At 41.1% G+C, this 5,580-nt stretch overlaps 1 non-coding gene across 1 annotated transcript; it reads right to left on the bottom strand.

Annotated features, from left to right (window-relative positions):
* Nucleotides 1-4,083: 4,083 nt before the first annotated feature.
* Nucleotides 4,084-4,186, bottom strand: LOC125612669. Its single transcript, XR_007343149.1, has one exon. It is a non-coding gene; the product is annotated as a U6 spliceosomal RNA (small nuclear RNA).
* Nucleotides 4,187-5,580: the final 1,394 nt, after the last annotated feature.

Here is a 5,580-nt window from a genome sequence, read left to right as displayed (position 1 = left end):
GTTGTTCATGCACAGTTCTTGGTTTCACATATGTTGAAGTTGTGGAAGAGAGAGAAGAAAAGAGAGAAAGAAAGAGAAAAAAAAGTCTCTCAGAACACTGTTTTCCTTGCTTCCAGTAGGTGGCGTTGTCTATTCCTAGCTTGAGCCTCTGTGTTCAGGGTGGTGGGTATAGCCAGTGTGAAAGGAAATGAGCTTCCACCTGTATCTTCCCTACTCTAATCTCTGAGGTAGAAACCAGGTGCCTGTACAGTTGTTGTTTTGCATTGATAGCTACAACCCCCAAAAGCTTGTGGGAAATATTTTGAGTTATTGCAGCTAAGGGTGGGGGAGTTGGAAACCGGGTACCTGGATCAGCAGCAGAACCGTGCTGGTAGCCACACCCCCTTTGATGGGTTTTAAGGGTTGATGGGCTTCCTCTGGACTAGCACATGGGGCAGGGCCGAGCTTCCTCCTCCGGTCTGGCTTGGCGCCGGGCTGCTTCCTCTTCCCAAGATAATTTTCTTGTATCTTTTAGGTTTCATTACTTGGAAAAACTAAGTCTTAAAGGATTTAGGATTTGAACCTGTTTTAAAGACTTAAATGATTACTTGGTAACTTGTTAAACAAATGTTATTTAGGTTATAACAATATAGTTGACACTGTAAATACATGTGACTAAGTATATGTATGCCTCTTGGACTGTATCTGTCTAAGCCTTGTCTAAGTGTTATGTAAAAATTGGTAAAATGAAAGCTTATGTAAATTTATCACCTATAAGTGCTTTTATACATTATATTTGACATAGAAGGGCTACACTGTTATTTGAGGACCTGTCCTATATCTGTTTGCTTTGACTAGGTCCATTTCTGATCATTAACACTGTTTCCTGATAGTATAAGGAAGGCTAGAAGGCTATCCTTGGATTTTTGCTAATCCATACAGACCTGTGACTATTGTTACCATACACTCTGGATTCTGAATTGTACTTCAAAAGTTCACTTAGTTAAATGTAAATATTAGAAGGGCTTTGCCAAGTTGGTGTTCTCCCAACTAAAATTATCTGTTTCAATATTCTTGGATTTTTATAGAAATAACAAATTTGGTTTGTATTTATTTATGTCATTTGATGTTTTATCTGGATAAAGTAGCCTGTTGTCAAGAAGTTATATATAGGGGCTGGGGATGTGGCTCAAGTGGTAGCGTGCTCACCTGGCATGCGTGCGGCCCAGGTTCGATCCTCAGCACCACATACAAACAAAGATGTTGTATCCGCCGAAAAACCAAAAAATAAATATTAAAAAATTCTCTTCTCTCTCTCTCTCTCTCTCTCTTTAAAAAAGAAGTTATATATACAATTTTGTGTTACTCTTCACAGTGAAATTGTGATTTTGGTAGGGAATAAGGGAGGCACACACACGTACACATATATACACAGATAGAAACAGGAGAGTGGGTTTATTAGGGGAATTTGCTCATATATTTCTGAAGAATTACCACAGTAGACCTTCTGCAAACTGGTGATCTGGGATGCTGCAGAGCAGCCCAGCCCAAGTCCAGGCACCTCAGAACTATGGAAGCCAATGGCACAGCTCTTAGCCCAAGGCCAGAGGCTAGAGAATCAGGGGAGGGGACAATGCAAATTTACTGTTCAGTGGCCAGAGAAGCTGGAGTTCTGACATCCAGAGCAGAAGAAGGGTGCACAGCTCCATGAGGGAGAGCAAGAAGCCACCTTCCTCTGTGGGTTGTTTTCTGTGGCCTTAGATGACCAGCTGGTGCACACCCACACCTAGGGCAGGTCTTCCTCACTCAGTCCACTGCTCAAATGCCAGGCTTTCAAAAAAACACCACCCAATATTCCCAGAAATAATGCTTGCAGCTAATCTGTGTGCCCTTAGCCATGATCTTAATATTTGTGCCCCTTCTGATTGGGTCAGCAGAATTTCATGAAAGAAATTCCCTGAATTTCACTTTTAATAAGGGTAGAGAGTCGCCCAACACCATCCTTGCTAATCAATATGCTGACTGTGCATCGAAAACAAACAAAGCCCAATTTTGCCATCAAAACAGATTTTTACCCTTGGAACTGTTTGAATTGGCCAGGACTCAGACATCAAGGTAAATATCCTCCCCAAAGAAAAAAAGTTTAAAAAAATAACTCCTGAATTTAATGAGAGGAAGAAATATATATATACTTTGTGGGAATTGCTGAAGGGATAGATGCTGAAAGAACAGTCTGGCAAGTGTGAGAAGATCCACGTCTCACCCCTGTGTGCCACCTACAGTGTGGGAGGCTTCAGCAAGTTGCTGTGTCTTGCTTCAGTTCTCCATCTGAGCTCCCTTGGCTGATATAACAAAATACCAGCTGGTGGCTCATAAACAGCAAGGTCTCATTTTTAACAGCCCTGGGGGCTGGGAAGTCCAGGATCCAGGCAGACTTGGCATCTGGACAGGGTCAGCTTTGTAGCTCACTGACAGTGCCTTCAAGACGTGTCCCGACGTGGTGGGAAAGAGGAGGGTTCTTTCTGGGTTTCCTTCATCAGTGCACCAACCCCGTTCACAGAGACCCCATGTTTATGATCTAATCATCTCCTAAAGATAACCCTAACTTCTCATAATGCCATCACCTCAGGATTCAGGATTTTGACATGAATGTGGAGGAATGGACACAAGCATTAAGATCACAGCACTCACATGCATCAGGTAGCAAGAGGCCAAAGTGAAGGGCTGTGGATTTAATGAAATTTAGTAGGTCCCATTGACCTTAGTGGGTTCTCACTGGGTAGGTGTTGAGCCTAAATAAAAAAATGGGTTTTCATGTGACAACAGTTTCCTGTGGCCTCTCTCTTCCTCCATCCAAGGACATCTGCTTCCTGATGTGCAGGGTTGTTTATCTGGAAGGTTGTGTGAAGACTGAGAATAATATTTCTTGAGTCAAACTCACAGGATTATCTTAAGCAAAAAGAGAGAGATAATAGGCTAAATAATTGATTTTCTGAATTAAAAACTACCCTCTTTGTCCTTTCCAACTCCTGTGGGCCACACTGTAACAAGAATGCATAAATCTCTGTTTTGACCTGTCAACAGTTCAGCTAACAGAGAAGAGTCAGAATTGTGACTCTGGTTGGCTCATGGTCACTGGGACAAATGTAAACCTGAGTCATCTCCCAGTTCCATGGATCTGAGGGTTTGGCAGTAACTATTAGAGCAGAATATACTTGTACTCTGACCCAGCAATTCCTTCCTCACTGTGCACATTCACCAAAGACTTGCAAGAAAATGTTCATAGCAATGCTTCATCATGGACCCTTGATGAAGACCACCCAAGTGTACATCAAGAAAAACACAAATGAACTACCACGGCACATTCACACAGCAGAAAGGCCACATGACAGAGGATGCAGGGTCTGCATCTGCATAGCCAAGGTGTGGACCTCCCACACAGCACTCTGCAGGAGGAGCCAGATGGAGAGGCAGGATTCAATGTGTATGAATACAGAAGTCAATACTGTCAGAGTCCAGAGAGTGGTTACCTTTGTTGGAAGGGGCATAAATGGGGGTAGATAGGTTCTGTTTCTCTTATTAGTCTCTGTGGTTCTGGGGATTGAACCCAGGGCCATGTTGTAAGCGTGTGGTCCACCACTGTGTTACCTCTTTAGCACCTTCTGTGTCTTCATATATCCACCAGTTAAAGTACATCAGTTAATTGTAATTTAAATACATGCATACTTAAAGCGTAAGTGCTAAGCACACACAGGGAAATATTACTCAGTCACAAAATCTAACAAAGTATTGACACAGGCTGTCATGCGGATGGATCTCAAAGCCATTAGATGGAGTTAAACATGCCAGATGCCAGTCACTAAAGGTCACATATTGGATGATTCCATTTAGAGGAGATATCCCAAGTGTGCAAGGCAGGCCTGCGGCTGCCCAGGGCTGGAGGGAGGAGATGATGGGCAGAGACTGCTTAAGGGGAACAGGGTCTCCTTCTGGCTGATGAAAATGTTTTCTAACTCAACAGAAGTTACAGTTATACAATACCACAATTATACTTACATCATTGAATTGTTCGATTTTTAAATGGTTAATCATATATATATATATTTAAATATGGCACACTTCATGAGTCTGCCTGTCATCCTGGGGCAGGGGCCATGCTAATCTTCTCTGCGTTGTTCCAATTTTAGTCTATGTGCTGCCAAAGCAAAAACTGTCAGGTAAATTTCATCCCTCAAATTTAAGGAACTATTTTCTATTTCAAATGAAAAAGTTTTAAATTGGATGAGGGAAGCTTGATGTTCTCTGAGTGTTTAACTTTACAAAGACTATAGAGTTGGTGATTCATCAGGGTCTTGGCTTGAATGCAGTCTGTTGCCACATGCCACAGCCTGTATTGGTCACCACTGGGCTTTGGCTGGAGCCTTTATTAGGAAAATGAGTCATCCATTGACAAGTAATCAAGTTTTTATTGACCAGCATGATCAGGACTAAAAAAGAACAGGATTTTATTTTGAGATGCAATTGATGAATCTGTAACTTCTGTCTCTGTGAAAACATCAAGAACTATCTTCAAGCTGCAGAGACATGAACAAGGGAGAGTTAGGTCCCAGTCTATCTCACCCTCCAAGGATCAATATCACACTCACTTCTCTCCCTGAATCCTCTTTTCTCCTCTCGGATGGGAGATCTGGCCTACCCCAAGAACTAATTCACATGAGTCCAGGGAGCAGGGAAAGCCGAGTCACCTTTGAGTTCAGTGGCATAAGAAGGGTGTAAGTATTTTGCTTTTATGATCAACTTGAATGTAACAATACTGATTATTTTCATGGACACATAAATAATGCAGTCCCTTTTTTGAATACAGTTTACTATACTGAAATTTTTGAGTGTTTTCGAAGCAGTTAAAGTGACAGTCCCATATGTTCATGGAGCATGATTTGGAATGAATGTTTCTTATGCTTTAGCATGTAACTGAAAAAGTCTTCCTGACCCTCTATGAGGCAAATCCATTTTTTTTCTTTATTTTTTTCTTTTTAGATGTCCATGACAGTAGAATGTATTTGACATACCACACAGACATAGAGTTTAAGTTCCCATTCATGTGGTTGTACATGATGTGGAGTTACACTGATTGTGTAACATAGGACACATATGAACATAGGAAAGTTATGTCTGATCCATTCTACTGTCTTTCCTATTTCTACTCCCCCTCTCTTCCCTTCATTCCCCTTGTCTAATCCAATGAACTTTTATTTTTCCTTCCTCCTCCCTTATTTTGTGTTAGCATCCGTGTATCAGAGAGAACCTTCAGCCTTCGTTTTTCTTGTGATTGACTTATTTTTGCTTAGCATGATAGTCTCCAGTTCTGCCCATTTACTGTCAAATGCCATAATTTCATTCTTCTTCATGGCTGACTAATGTTCCATCGTGTATATATACCACACATGTCCATTTTATAGATAAGAAAGCAGGCTGGCAGAGGTGATGTTGATGGTGAGTACAATTAACACTTTAGCTCCATGAATTATCTTTTTTAGCCAGTGCATGATGAATATATATATATATATATATATATATATATATATATATATATATATTTTT

Source organism: Marmota marmota, unplaced genomic scaffold (genome assembly GCF_001458135.2).
Source record: "Marmota marmota marmota unplaced genomic scaffold, marMar, whole genome shotgun sequence".
NCBI lineage: Eukaryota > Metazoa > Chordata > Mammalia > Rodentia > Sciuridae > Marmota > Marmota marmota.
This window is presented reverse-complemented; position numbering and strand designations above follow the sequence as displayed.